General features: G+C 47.3%; 1 long non-coding RNA gene across 1 annotated transcript in view; it reads right to left on the reverse strand.

The window, feature by feature from the left end:
* Positions 1–16,037, reverse strand: part of LOC140391359 (uncharacterized) — a 119,681-nt gene that overhangs the window by 76,103 nt on the left and 27,541 nt on the right. The window contains exon 2 of the long non-coding RNA XR_011935003.1: positions 15,616–15,866. This is a non-coding gene — a long non-coding RNA (uncharacterized lncRNA). The remainder of the gene's footprint in view (positions 1–15,615; positions 15,867–16,037) is intronic.

Raw genomic sequence — 16,037 nt, forward strand, 5'->3', positions numbered from 1 at the left:
TGTCCCTGTACCACATGGCCACCACCACCTTTTCAAACACCAAAGGGATGGGTAATAAATGTTGGTCTAGCCAGAGATGCCCACATCCTGCAAACATTTTTCAAAACATTGCAACCTCAAAAGAACCGACGACATTAAACATGGGTTTGTCTTAGTGAACATCAATATCTGACCCATCATAGGGGTGGCACGGTGTACAGTGGTCAGCACTGCTGCCTCACAGCGTCAGGGACACCAATTCAATTCCAGTCTCGGGTGACCGTCTGTGTGGAGTCAGCAGCCCCACCCCCCCGCCCCACTCCATCCCCACTCCCCCTCCTGTTTCTGCGTGGTTTTCCTTTGGGTGCTCCTTATTCCTCCCACAGTCCAAAGATGTGGTTAAATTGCCCCTTAGTGTCCAAAAGGTTAGGTGGGGTTACTGGGTTACAGGGAAAGGGTGGGGGCCTGGGCCCAGGCAGGGTTCTCTTTCCAAGGGTCGGTGCAGACTCGATGGGCTGAATGGCCTTCTTCTGCACTGGAGGGATTCTATGATTCTAGCATGATGATACAATTAAAGATCTGTCTGTATAACGAAAGGTCCTGGTCAATTATGCAGTGAAACATGTCCTTAAGAGATTTTGAACATTTCTGAGCTCCCTGTGGAGCATGAAGCTCGTTGACTGAGGTTACAGAGGTAAGGAGAGAAAAAGCCACGTAGAGATCCAGTAACCAGGATGAAAGTAAGCATTTACCCATAATCTTTATCAGATTTTGCTTTCTCAGCTGCTTATGGTGGAACCAGCATGAATTTCCATTCTGAAAACATTTAAAACATTTAAACCAGTTTGCATTCCTCTATCCAATCCAGTGATAACAGACTGTTTACACAGTTCTGATTCAAATGATCTCACCATGTAGTAAATTTAAACCCTGATCTGGAAGGGAAATTAATTTTGCTCTTCAGAATGTTCACAGTCGGTACATTTGAACTGCTGAAGAACCGATTCATAATTCCATTAAAACACGCACAAATTAGCAGTCACCATTTAAACAGAGTATAGATTCAACGCAGGCCATCAAAGTAATTTCCGAACAATATCCATCAACATTTTGGCCACATCCTTCGCACTTTATCGATTACGTTTCAAAGTGTCAGCAGTACAAAAAAGTTCATGTTTCTCTTTGACCCAACAGAGATTTACAGCTTCTGCCAATCACCAATCACCGAGCAAGCAACGCTTAACCTCTGACTGACCCGAATCTGTATTCACGCTCAGCAATTACAGCAAATCTGGAGATCATCGATATAGATTAGTCGGCTAAAAAAATCAAGTAGTGAAGCCAGAAGCAACTTGGTTACCCAACGAGTGAGTGGTGAGAATATGGACTTCACTACCACAGGGTGTGGTTACAAGGATTGTAAGAAGTCTTAGAACACCAGGTTAAAGTCCAACAGGTCTGTTTCGAATCACGAGCTTTCGGAGCACAGACCTTTCCTAAGTCGAACCTGAGGGAAGGAGCTGTGCTCTGAAAGCTGGTGATTCAAAACAAACCTCTTGGACTTTCACCTGATGTTGTAAGACTTCTTACTGTGCCTACCCCAGTCCAACGCCGACATCTCCACATCATGGTGACAGGGGTTGGTGGAAATGCATTTGAAGGAAAGCTAGATAAGTAAATTAGGGAGAAGGAAATGACAGCGGGGTTACGCTGATGGGGTTAGAAGAGAAAAGGATGGAAGGAACACCAGAATGGAATGGTTGGGCTGTATGGCCTGCTTCTTGGCAGTATATTCTTTATAATTCTTTAATGAAAGGTCTGGTCAGTTATGAAGAGAAACATGTCCAAAAGAGGTTTGGAAAGTTTTTGACCTCTCATGAAACTTGTTGATTGGATCAAATGTCATGTTCAGCAGAATAAACTAATCAAAATAAATTAACAACTTCTTGTCCTCAACAACAAATCCCAATTTGCCTGATGGGCTGTGGTTTGTATTTATTTCAAATCAAACAACATGGATAGGCACATGAACAGACAGGGTATGGAAGGATACAGGCAGTTGGTCTAGATAGGACACGTGATCGGCGCAGGCTTGGAGGGCTAAAGGGCCTGTTCCTGTGCTGTATTGTTCTTTATTCTTTGTTCAATAAGACTACATATGGTGAAATGCTTGAGGAACTTTGGGAGCAGCTCTCCTCTGATTGGTTGGCCTGCAGAGTTTGAGGTGGGAGAGCAAATATCCACCAGGGAGTGCAGTAAATGCTTTCCCAGTTCTACATTTTTTCCCAAGCCGTAGCTCGTAGAAACTTTCATCTGCAAAATAACAGGCCTTGTTTCTGGAAATATCTGTGGGCATCAAAATATGTGTTATGCTTCCATATTCCACAAAGGCCCTGCTCCGGTTTCCTCCCACAAGTCCCGAAAGACGTGCTTGTTAGGTGAATTGGACACTCTGAATTCTCCTTCAGTGTACCTGAACAGGCGCCGGAATGTGGCGACTAGGGTGCCACACCTTTGGAAGGATACTATGACTTTGGAGGGAGTTCAGCATAGATTTATAGAACGAAACAAGAATTCCAATAGTTAAATGACAAGAATTGATTTAACAAATTAGCATACTAATCCCAGGAATATAGAAGGTTGAGGGGCGACTTGATACAAGTTTTCAAAAATATTAAGGGGAACAGGTTAGCTGGGTTGGTAGAAACCATTTCCACTGGTTGGGGAATCTAGGAACAGGGGAAAGAGTCAAAACATTGGAGCCAGACCATTCAGGGTTCAGATTAGAAAAAGTTTCTACACACCCCAAAGGATGATAGAAGTTTGAAACTCTCTTCCGCAAACGGTAATTAATGTTGGAAAGTCATCAACTCTGAAGTAATGGGCTAGTTTTACGGCGGTGTTGTTTAGAATACACAGACCTTTGAAAATGCCGGAGGGGACATGATGCCAGGTTTCCTGGCCCTATTCCCGGCACCACAATTTTCACCAGTGCAGGACACATGTGTGGGCAGGTGCTGGTCTCGTCCCAGAATACTTAATGAGACTTGGCTGAGAGCCCAGGCATCCATTACTCTGTTAAAACAGCTGTGCACCAGGAAAAATATTGCTGGAGTGGTAGCTTGTACACTGACCTGTTCCATCAATAACACAGTGGTTATTTACACAAAGTGAAGAGATTTCAAGTGCTTTCAGTTTCTCCTGTTGATAATTTAAAGGGTGTTGACGTTTAATGCATTATAGGGCTGGAGTAAAAGATTTTTCAACGATTGAGGAGAAGTGAAAGTTATGGAGTAGTGGACTGTTCTTTGTTTTATTGATTTTATTGTAACTGGGTCAAAGTTTCAGAGCTCCGCGATGGGACTTTGAACAGCCCGTACTGGCACTTAGACTTTCCTGTGGCTTTCCAAGGGCCTGCGGGCATAATTCCTGTTCCTCCCCCTGCACCATCCCCCCCCACTCCCCCCGCCAAACTTGACCCCCAGCCCGGAACAAAGACATTGGGCTGGATTCTCCGTCCCGCCGCGCCAGATTTCTGGTTCAGCGTGCCGTCGGGATTCTCCGTTTCGCTGGCTGGTCAATGGGGTTTCCCATTGTGGGGCTGCCCCAGGCCGTCGGGAAACCCCCCGAGCTGCCGGCAAAATGGAGCATCCCGACGGCGGAGGATCCAGCCCATTAACTCCCTTTTGCTCTCCACAGATGCTGCGTGACCTGCTGAGTATGTTCAGCATTTTCACTTTGTATTTCAGGTTTCCAGCAGCTGCAGTATTTTGCATCTATGTAAATATGATCAATAGCCAGGTTTTCCAGCCGTGCCCAATGCCAGACTGTCAGGTTCCGTTGAAAATCAATGCTGAGATTATCCGTCCTCGACCACTCCAAATCTGAAGGGCGCCCTCCCGCCTCCCCGCTCAAGATCGGAATTGTTAACTTTTTCTATTTGGCGTCCTGCTACAATTGGCACCCTCCAGCTGAAGCTGGGTGGGGAAAAGCCGTTAATAGGGGCATGCACGGGCTTCCAATCTGAGCCTCTGCCCCCCCGCCCCCCACCTCACTGTGAAATTACGTCTGCGTCAGTACGGGCTGCATCCCGAGGGGAAATCCTGTCCATGCAATTTAACACTCCTCCCCCCCCCCCCCCCTCCCCACACCGTGCCCCCCACAGATGGGGGAGCGTAAAATTCTGGCTCATTCTTTTGATAGTTTTATCTTTTTGTGTATTTTGATTCTGATTGAAGCTTTTTAAGTTCTGAATTTCAAACAAAATCGCAGAGAAATTGGCTGGGAGGAGTTTATCGAGGGAATTGATTTAACATCAACAGACGAACCATTAATCTGGACTGATTCAGTGGCTTTGAAGTTGCAACTGTGCATGTTATGTAAATTCTTCACAGTGCCAGGCAATACCCCTCCCGAACCAGATTCCTAATGAGATCATGAGCACAAATAAAGAGAAATTAAAAGGGGAATGAACAATAAATATGTAGGGCGCGATTCAGCGTCCTCGTCGCACCCAACCTTGTGTCTGGGCAAGGCCGCGGAATCTCGCAAGACCTTGCCAGGGCGCCATTTAGTACTGGTTTCTATGAACGTGGACCAGTCGGAATGGCACCTGGGGGCCACCCAGGCAATTAAAGACCCCCGAGTGGTTGTGGACAGGGCTGGGTGACACCCAGGCACTCACTGAGTCACCCAGGCACCTTGGCAATGTCAGCCTGGCACCCTGGCAGGGGCACTTCTAGGGTGCCCAGCTGGCAGTGCCTGGGTGCAGGAGGGTGTGCCTGGATGTCACCTTGCTCCATCCCCAGCCATTTGGGGGTCTTTCACAGCCTGGGCGTCCCCCAACTGTCCGGGCTCCAGGTTGGCACGACCAGGGGTTCAGCCCCAGGAGGCCCTTACCATGTCGAGGGGAGGTGAGTGGATGCTCCTGGGGGCCTGCCCGAGGTTGGGGGCGGGGGTGGGATGGGGGGGGGGAAGAGGGGGTTTAAAATAGGGAGGAAAGGCTGAAAGGGTAGAGGGGGGGGGCAGAGATCAGGGCAGCCAAACGAAATGGCGGCCCAATCTGCGACAAACCTTTCCTGCTGAGCTTGCCAAGAAGACAGAGAGAGAGAGAAAGACAAAGCAGCTCCTGAGAAGCAGAAGGATTGCTTTGTATTACCAAAGGAACAGGCTGATTGTGAGATTTTGTTTTCTGTTCAAAAGTATAAAAGCGACAAGGCTCAACGACTACTTAGCGGGCGAACGTTAACAAATTTGTTCATTGAACTTTAGCTATGTACAAAGGAGGACGACGATTAATGCTGCGTTACTCCTTGACTCCCTGGATGTCGAATGGGCAGCGCTCAATCGGCGCTCCATGCACTCTGTCGCATGACCACATCTCCCTCTCTCCTAAAGCTCTTTACTACCCTATTTATGAACAGACAACTATTTACAAGGATAGCCGAGAAAAAAATAAAATCACGAGGCAACAGTACAGTTATCCAAAACTGCAGTCTGTCAGGAGGCTGCTGAATTCTCCGAGAACACGTTGGGCTTGATCCTCCGCCGTCGGGATGCTCCGTTTTGCCGGCGCCCCGGGGCTTTCCCGACAGCGTGGGGCGGCCCCACAATGGGAAACCCCATTGACCAGCCGGCAAAACGCAGTATCCTGCCGGCGTAGTGAAACAGAAATCTGGCGCGGGGGGACGGAGAACCCTTCGCTCTCTGGCCGGCACTGCCTCAGGGGACGGAGCGATGTCTTAAGCAGCAGTTGTTTCAGGAGGTGCATTAGTGCAGACATCTGCTCCAGTTCCCATTGGATCAACACGGTTTCCTTCCTCTGGAGTAACAGCTTCCACTGAACCTGGCACTATTGGAGGAACGCTGGTGGGTGCTGCTGGAACAGCCTGTTCTGCCTTTACTGTGCTATTCAGCAAGGCCACTCCCATGGTGAGTGAGCTGAAGGAGGCAGTGATTGTGATTGGCATCGATTGGCATTCAAGATCCTTATCAATATCTGGCCACCAGACACAACGTCTGGGAAGCATTTTCATTTTGGCCTGACTTGGGTGAACAATGTGTCACTCCTGTGGAAACATTCCTCTTCGGTGATGGTCGCAAATTGACGGCCGTACACAGACCGGTGGAATTTGTTAACCCGTAAATGATGGCCACGGTCTCTTTCTCAATTTGTGAGTATTGTCTCTCAGCATGACAGGTGAACGGGTCGTTCTTTTACCATCTTCCATCCTGTGAGATAACACAGCCCCTATGCCAAAGGGCAACGCATCACATTCGGATTATCTCTTGTTTGGATCGAAATGGACCAGCAAGTCTGACGATTGTAAAACAAGTTTCACTTTCTCAAAGTGTTCTTTTTCGGCTCGTTCCAATACCAACGTTGATATTTCATTAAAATCAGATATAATGGTGCTAGTAATGTTGAAAGATTTGGTATAAACCGGCTGTGGGTAATTAACCATTCCCCAAAAAGATTTTAGTTCTGACAGATTCTTAGCTGCTGTTGCTTCCTTGATAACAAACAAACAAAGAACAAAGAAAAGTACAGCACAGGAACAGGCCATTCGGCCCTCCAAGCCCGTGCCGACCATGCTGCCCGACTAAACTACAATCTTCTACACTTCCTGGGTCCGTATCCCTCTATTCCCATCCTATTCATATATTTGTCAAGATGCCCCTTAAATGTCACTATCGTCCCTGCTTCCACCACCTCCTCCGGTAGCGAGTTCCAGGCACCCACTACCCTCTGCGTAAAAAACTTGCCTCGTACATCTACTCTAAACCTTGCCCCTCTCACCTTAAACCTATGCCCCCTAGTAATTGACCCCTCTACCCTGGGGAAAAGCCTCTGACTATCCACTCTGTCTATGTCCCTCATAATTTTGTAGACCTCTATCAGGTCTCCCCTCAACCTCCTTCGTTCCAGTGAGAACAAACCGAGTTTATTCAACCGCTCCTCATAGCTCCATACCAGGCAACATTCTGGTAAATCTCTTCTGCACCCTCTCTAAAGCCTCCACATCTTTCTGGTGGTGTGGCGACCAGAATTGAACACTATACTCCAAGTGTGGCCTAACTAAGGTTCTATACAGCTGCAACATGACTTGCCAATTCTTATACTCAATGCCTCGGCCAATGAAGGCAAGCATGCCGTATGCCTTCTTGACTACCTTCTCCATCTGTGTTGCCCCTTTCAATGACCTGTGGACCTGTACTCCTAGATCTCGTTGACTTTCAATACTCTTGAGGGTTCTACCATTCACTGTATATTCCCTACCTGCATTAGACCTTCCAAAATGCATTACCTCACATTTGTCCTGATTAATTTCCATCTGCCATCTCGCCGCCCAAGTCTCCAAACAATCTAAATCCTGCTGTAGCCTCTGACAGTCCTCATCGCTATCCGCAATTCCACCAACCTTTGTGTCGTCTGCAAACTTACTAATCAGACCAGTTACATTTTCCTCCAAATCATTTATATACACTACAAAGAGCAAAGGTCCCAGCACTGATCCCTGTGGAACACCACTGGTCACAGCCCTCCAATTAGAAAAGCATCCTTCCATTGCTACTCTCTGCCTTCTATGACCTAGCCAGTTCTGTATCCACCTTGCCAGCTCACCCCTGATCCCGTGTGACTTCACCTTTTGTACTAGTCTACCATGAGGGACCTTGTCAAAGGCCTTACTGAAGTCCATATAGACAACATCCACTGCCCTACCTGCATCAATCATCTTAGTGACCTCCTCGAAAAACTCTATCAAGTTAGTGAGACACGACCTCCCCTTCACAAAACCATGCTGCCTCTCACTAATACGTCCATTTGCTTCCAAATGGGAGTAGATCCTGTCTCGAAGAATTCTCTCCAGTAATTTCCCTACCACTGAAGTAAGGCTCACCGGCCTGTAGTTCCCTGGATTATCCTTGCTACCCTCCTTAAACAGAGGAACAACATTGGCTATTCTCCAGTCCTCTGGGACATCCCCTGAAGACAGTGAGGATCCAAAGATTTCTGTCAAGGCCTCAGCAATTTCCTCTCCAGCCTCCTTCAGTATTCTGGGATAGATCCCATCAGGCCCTGGGGACTTATCTACCTTAATATTTTTTAAGACACCCAACACCTCGTCTTTTTGGATCTCAATGTGACCCAGGCGATCTACACACCCTTCTCCAGACTCAACATCTACCAATTTCTTCTCTTTGGTGAATACTGATGCAAAGTATTCATTTAGTACCTCGCCCATTTCCTCTGGCTCCACACATAGATTCCCTTGCCTATCCTTCAGTGGGCCAACCTTTCCCTGGTTACCCTCTTGCTTTTTATGTACGTGTAAAAAGCCTTGGGATTTTCCTTTACCCTATTTGCTAATGACTTTTCGTGACCCCTTCTAGCCCTCCTGACTCCTTGCTTAAGTTCCTTCCTACTTTCCTTATATTCCACGCAGGCTTTGTCTGTTCCGAGCCTTTTAGCCCTGACAAATGCCTCCTTTTTCTTTTTGACGAGGCCTACAATATCTCTCGTTATCCAAGGTTCCCAAAAATTGCCGTATTTATCCTTCTTCCTCACAGGAACATGCCGGTCCTGAATTCCTTTCAACTGACACTTGAAAGCCTCCCACATGTCAGATGTTGATTTGCCCTCAAACATCCGCCCCCAATCTATGTTCTTCAGTTCCCGCCTAATATTGTTATAATTAGCCTTCCCCCAATTTAGCACATTCATCCTAGGACCACTCTTATCCTTGTCCACCAGTACTTTAAAACTTACTGAATTGTGGTCACTGTTACCGAAATGCTCCCCTACTGAAACATCTACCACCTGGCCGGCCTCGTTCCCCAATACCAGGTCTAGTACCGCCCCTTCCCTAGTTGGACTGTCTACATATTGTTTTAAGAAGCCCTCCTGGATGCTCCTTACAAACTCCGCCCCGTCTAAGCCCCTGGCACTAAGTGAGTCCCAGTCAATATTGGGGAAGTTGAAGTCTCCCATCACCACAACCCTGTTGTTTTTACTCTTTTCCAAAATCTGTCTACCTATCTGCTCCTCTATCTCCCGCTGGCTGTTGGGAGGCCTGTAGTAAACCCCCAACATTGTGACTGCACCCTTCTTATTCCTGATCTCTACCCATATAGCCTCACTGCCCTCTGAGGTGTCCTCCCGCAGTACAGCTGTGATATTCTCCCGAACCAGTAGCGGAACTCCGCCTCCCCTTTTACATCCCCCTCTATCCCGCCTGAAACATCTAAATCCTGGAACGTTTAGCTGCCAATCCTGCCCTTCCCTCAACCAGGTCTCTGTAATGGCAACAACATCATGGTTCCAAGTACTAATTCAAGCTCTAAGTTCATCTGCCTTACCCGTAATACTTCTTGCATTAAAACATATGCACTTCAGGCCACCAGACCCGCTGTGTTCAGCAACTTCTCCCTGTCTGCTCTGTCTCAGAGCCCCACTGTCCCTATTCCCTAGTTCTCCCTCAATGCTCTCACCTTCTGACCTATTGCTCCCGTGCCCACCCACCTGCCATACTAGTTCAAACCCTCCCTTGTGACACTAGCAAACCTCGCGGCCAGGATATTTATGCCTCTCCGGTTTAGATGCAACCCGTCCTTATATAGGTCACACCTGCCCCGGAAGAGCTCCCAGTGGTCCAGATAACGGAAACCCTCCCTCCTACACCAGCTGTTTAGCCACGTGTTTAGCTGCTCTATCTTCCTATTTCTAGCCTCACTGGCACGTGGCACAGGGAGTAATCCCGAGATTACAACCCTAGAGGTCCTGTCTTTTAACTTTCTGCCTAGCTCCCTGAACTCCTGCTGCAGGACCTCATGCCCCTTCCTGCCTATGTCGTTAGTACCAATATGTACAACGACCTCTGCCTGTTTGCCCTCCCCCTTCAGGATGCCCTCTACCCGTTCGGAGACATCCTGGACCCTGGCACCAGGGAGGCAACATACCATCCTGGAGTCTCTTTCACGTCCACAGAAGCGCCTATCTGTGCCCCTGACTATAGAGTCCCCTATTACTATTGCTCTTCTGCGCTTTGACCCTCCCTTCTGAACATCAGAGCCAGCCGTGGTGCCACTGCTCTGGCTGCTGCTGTTTTCCCCTGCTAGGCTATCCCCCCCGACAGTATCCAAAGGGGTATACCTGTTCGAGAGGGGGACAACCACAGGGGATTCCTGCACTGACTGCCTGCCCTTTCTGGTGGTCACCCATTTCTCTGCCTGCACCTTGGGTGTGATGACATTTACATAACTGCGATCTATGACGCTTTCTATGACTGCATGCTCCTAAGTGCATCCAATTGCTGCTCCAACCGAACCATGAGGTCTGTGAGGAGCTCCAGTTGGGTGCACTTTCTGCAGATGAAGCCATCCGGGACGCTGGAAGCCTTCCGGACCTGCCACATCTCGCAGTCAGAGCACTGCACCCCTCTAACTGACATTGCGTCAATTAATTAGTAAATTAAAATTAAAAGTTAAACAAATTTTTTTTTTAAGTTACTGTTAACTATCTGTTTCCTAGCACTAGATTTCTAATAGAAATGCGAAAGCTAAATATAGTACTCTCCGATCTCTGGCTTAGATACCCCTCTAAATTATAATTAAGTAATTATGTTTAATTAGTTACCAATGCTTAATTTTTTAAATTTAGTGTAGATTCCCAACCAGCCACTCAGGCCACAGCTTTTCTGTGATGTCGCTTCAGTTTCCCCCCGACACACACAATTTGAAAAAGGTAAAAATGAGTAAAAATCACTTACTTACCTTCTTAGTGTCTTAGATGTTCTCAGGTTCTCTCCCTGACAGAGACTGCTCCTCCACCTCCGAACCTTGACCTGCACAATGCTAATAATATAATATAATAATAATATAATATGGCACTTACCTCACACCAATTGGTCTTATTATTAGGTGAGAGGAGGGCGGGTGGGAGGCACTACACGTGTAGTGTCTCGGGTTTCCTCTCCACCAGAATTTATTGGTTGGGGGGGGGCTTCCCAGAAGTCCGCGGGTCGAAAAAAATAAAACAGAAAAGAAGTGTTTTTTTTAAAGGATAAACTTACCTCCCAGAAATCACTTGCGCACCGCTCCCGCTGAAATCGACTGGCCTGCTCCTGTGAAGGTAAGTGTTTTTAAAGGATAAACTTACCTCCCAGAAATCACTTGCGCACCGCTCCAGCTGAAATCGACTTTTGCCTTTTCTTCTAGAGTGTAGCCCCTTGTTGTTGACTTAAATCCAAGGTAAGTGACCCTGTGGGCCTGAAAGGTACACTTCTCTCTTTTAAGTCTGCCTCTTTGGATCTCTTCAGCACCTCTTCAATCACATTCTTCTTGGGAAAGTTTTCAAGGATGTCTTTGCAGCAAATGGACCTTGTTTTGTGGGGTCGCGGGGGCTGAGCAATGGTTGGAGCATGAGTCCAAACTCACAGAATGGCAGTTGACTTGTGGAGCATGGATGGGATGGCGGTTGAGAGTTCGCGAGTTGATGGCTGCCTCACTGCGCCAGGGACCGGGGTTCAATTCCAACCTCAGGTGACTGTCTGTGCGGAGTCTGCACGTTCTCCCCGTGCCTGCGTGGGTTTCCTCCGGGTGCTCCGGTTTCCTCCCACGGTCCAAAGATGTGCCGGTTAGGTGGATTAGCCGCGCTAAAGTACCCCTAGGTGGGGTTATGGAGATAGGGTGGGATTGGGCCAATGTGTTCTTTCCCAGAGTTGATGCAGACTTGATGGAACGAATGGCGTCCTCCTCCATTGTAGGGATAATAATAATGATCTTCATTAGTGTCACAAGTAGGCTTACATTAGGTTTGGCATAGTGGACTAAACAGCTGGCTTGTAATGCAGAACAATGCCAGCAGCGCGGGTTCAATTCCCGTACGTACTAGCCTCCCCGAACAGGCGCCGGAATGTGGCGACTAGGGGCTTTTCACAGTAACTTCATTAAAGCCTACTTGTGACAATAAGTGATTATTATTATTATTAACACTGCAATGACGTTACTGTGAAAAGCCCCTAATCGCCACTCTCCGGCACCTGTCGGGTACACAGAGGGAGAATTCACGGAGGGTCCAATTCACCTAACAAGCACGCTTTTTGGGACTTGTGGGAGGAAACCGGAGCACCCGGAGGAAACCCACGCAGACACGGGGTGAACGTGCAGACTCCGCACAGGCAGTGACCCAAGGCAGGAATCGAACCCGGGACCCTGGCGCGGTGAAGCAACAGTGCTAACCGCTATGCTACCGTGCCGCGCATAATACGATTAGTATCTAGAGGTCTGTCGATTACTGTCTTCAACATGCTCAATGGCTGAACTCCCAAAGCCCACTGGAATAGAGAATTCCAAAGGCCATTCAGCCCTGATTTTGTATTCTAGTTCCATCTGCGTCCTTGGTTCCATAACCCTTATTCCCCTTGTCTAACAATATCTACCGATTTTAATTTTTATATTTTCAATTGGTAGTTTTGGTCGATGAGATTTCCAGCTTTCCTCTAGCCTTTGTCACGAAGACGTTCTCCCTGACATTACCCTGAACGGACCAGCTCTAATTTTAAGCCCTCTTGTTGTTTCTTTTGCCATCAAAAGAAATAGTTTCACTTTACCTGTCACATTGACTCTGCTGCTCAATTGATTGGAGACCTGAAATGTGCTCAGAAGCCTCTTTCTGCATTTCACGAGTAGATCAAAGAACGGCTCATATTGGCTGTTCTTGCGCTTGCGGGAGCTGCAACGTTAATCTCATCGTTTTTCTAACAACAACTGGGAGCCCTAATTGCTTCAGCCTTCGACTGATTGAGCTGATCCTCTAAGATTTATTAGCATAGCCAGCAGTCTGTTGGCCAATAATGACTCGGCTGCAATAATAATCACTTCATGCCTTTCAAGTGCCTTATCAGCCAGTTAACGCACCAAATAATGGCCAAGAATGTTATTCCAGTGTTTGGAGATGGGGAAATCGTGGGCAATCAAAACCGACCAGCAAATTTGCGCAGCTCCAGCCACTGGCACGCCTGTTTGGACTATGCAAGAGAGTTATAAAATCCTGCAACAATCAAGACCAAATGATTGACTTTTTTTTGTGCAATCAAAATCTGAGGCTTGTCATGATATTAGAGTGATTGTGGTAGCGTACCGTATTATATCTAATACTGCAGTAGACTACCACAAACACTCTAATATTATGACAAGTCTCAGGCCATAAACTGCGCAAAGTGCAGGAGCTAAAAAAGGATCCTGCATATCTGCTTGAGAAGATTGGATATTTAAGTTAGTATCTTGCTTAGCTTTGGCAATGCCTCGATTTATTCTAAGCGGCCAAGACTTTTGGAGCGAGGGTTTCAACTTGCTTATCCATAAAATCCCTCCAGTGCAAAAGGAGGCCATTCAGCCCATCGAGTCTGCACCAACCCTCTGAAAGAGCACCCCTCCTCAGCCCACTGCCCTACCCTATTCACATAGCCCCACCTAACCTGCACATCATTGGACACTATGGGCCAATTTTACCATGGCCAATCCACCTAACCTGCACATCTTTGGACTGTGGGAGGAAATCGGAGCACCCGGAGGAAACCCACGCAGGTACAGGGAGAACGTGCAGCCTCCGCCCAGATAGTCACCCGAGGCCAGAATTGAACCTGGGTCCCTGGCACTGTGAGGCAGCAGTGCTAATCACTGAGCCACTGTGCCGCCCACATCATTTTCAATTTTCAAATCAAGCCTTATCCCCACAAATGCCCAAGGTCTGATTGCCCCCCCCCCCCTCTCCCCCCCCCCCCCCCGCCACAAAACCCCAGTTATCCTCTCCCCCATTCTGGTCCTTCCAACATGACCCCCATCCCCACTCATTTTCCCCCCCAACCAGAACCTCCCTTCCTGCCCTGCAACAAGATCCTCATACTCCATTAGTCCTCGGCACTTTGAATCTGGGGGCTTGTTATGGGCAAGGGTTTTGAAAACTCCAAAGTATTTCATGGAGTTCACCTGACCCGCAACTGTTTATAGATTTCGGTTACGATGAGCGCAAGGGCCTACTTTTCAGGTGTTATTCAACAGAGGCCTGAAGCACTTTTCATCAAAAACAAAGTTTATTCTACGAATTTAATTACCATTTTTATAAACACACCCAGTAAGCATTTTTATCAACTACAAACATAAATACCCCACACAGCTACAGTACTCTATATATAACCTTTAATAAATTCCCCCTTTAACTGTTCCAATTTAGTAACAAGGTCCCATAAACCAGAAAAACTTTTTCAAAGGTGTGGGCCCGCATACGGCATTCTTACTGTCCTGAAGACCAGCATATGGATGCTCTTGTTTTCTTTTCAACACATCAGGTTTCAATTCCTTCCAGAAAGCAGTAATCTCTTTTACGTTATCAAGTTATGGAAACAGCTTTCAAAATGCAGAGAGAGAGACAAGACAAGAGTTCTCAGTCTGAATCCAGCGTCCCCAAAAAAACGAAGGATAAAAAACTCAGAGCCACAAAACAGCCCAAACCAAAACGAAAGAAAAACTCAGAGCCACAGCCCAACTCCACCCACACAATGACATTACTGAAGCCATTTGATAAGACAAAACATATCTCAAAGGGACACTCCCATGACAGGGCTGCCTGTAGTCCTAGCAGTTGCCACTGCTGCCAGTGGCGCTGCTGCCAGTGGTGTTTCTGAGACTATAGAGCTGTTGGCCAATCAGAGTGTCTGGAAGCTCTCTGAGCAGGGAGCTCCTTTCAAGTGAGGGGCAGAGCTCCCGCCTTGAGCCAATTAATGATAAATCCCGCCTGATTTGTTTGGGATCAGCCCAGACTGCGGAAGTTCAAGTACAAATCTTGTTTTGCGCCAGTTGAGTTCCTGCAATTGTACGCGCTGGTTTAAAACATTTCTGCTTGAAGCTGTCCTCGCCCACAAAACTGGCCACACCCCCAGATTGCACTAATCACTGTACGATTTCCGTAAAGAAAAAAAAGATGGATTTGAATTTCTATTGCATCTTTCACCATACCTGTGTCCCAAAGCGCCTGCAACCAACAAAGTATTTTTGACCTCTTGGCATCGTTTTAAAATAGGAAATCCACAGCCTATTTCCCCACCGCAAGTTCCCACAAACAGCAATTTGAGGGTAACGAGGTCAAATGTTCCATTTGGAATGTTTACCGAGAGATTGACATTGGACAGGTATCTGGTGGGTGACTCCTCTCGTCCGCTTTGAAATTGATGCCATGGCATCTTTTATGTCCAACTGAGAGGGCAGATGGGGCCTCAGTCTGGCATCTCATCAGAAGGCCGATAGCCCTGACAGCGCAGGACTCCCTCAGGACGTGGAAGGTGGCTTCTGTCCTAAAGTCTGTGGAGTGGGACGAGGGTCCATCGCCTCCTGGTGGAGAGACAAGAGGTGACTGGTAAATAGAACTTGGAGTTGAGCATGAACTCAAGTTTGAGATGGGTGCAAGGTAGAACTTGGCCAGGGGACATTAGCTGACATTGAAGTTAACAAAGACATGTCTTTTTAAGAAGGCAATAAAACTCAAAGATCCTTTGATAAATGTCAAAGTATAGCCGTGGCTCTGGTGCTCAATATCAGCCAGAGATGTGCAAGGTATAGCAAGGATTAAAATTCACTCACTTAGTCGGACTCTAACAGGCTAGTTGTTCAAGGTTCCATTGTTCCCTTCATGGATCACACTATTTTGTATGCGTTCCTCCATTGTGGATTTGCAATGATCCCGATGGTTGCCAACAAGCAGGTCCATTCTGATGCTTTGGGAGACTGAGGAAGATCTGCATAGATGCAAATCAGAGGCACAATGCATCTGGCGGCTTCAACTTGCCTTTTGTGCCTCCAACTGAAATGAATTAATCGACTCCCTTGAGACGCTGAAAGAGAGAATGTGTTGTGCATTAACAAATTAACAATTCAGCCTCTATTAGCCTGCCAGTGTCTTTACGTTAGCAGTAACAACACAAAGGCGCAAACTTTGTCACCCCAGTATCGCCTAATGTTTTGACAACTTTATGTTATCACCCATGCAGCAGCTGAGACTGTTA

The sequence above is a fragment of the Scyliorhinus torazame genome, chromosome 15 (assembly GCF_047496885.1).
Source record: "Scyliorhinus torazame isolate Kashiwa2021f chromosome 15, sScyTor2.1, whole genome shotgun sequence".
Classification (NCBI taxonomy): domain Eukaryota; kingdom Metazoa; phylum Chordata; class Chondrichthyes; order Carcharhiniformes; family Scyliorhinidae; genus Scyliorhinus; species Scyliorhinus torazame.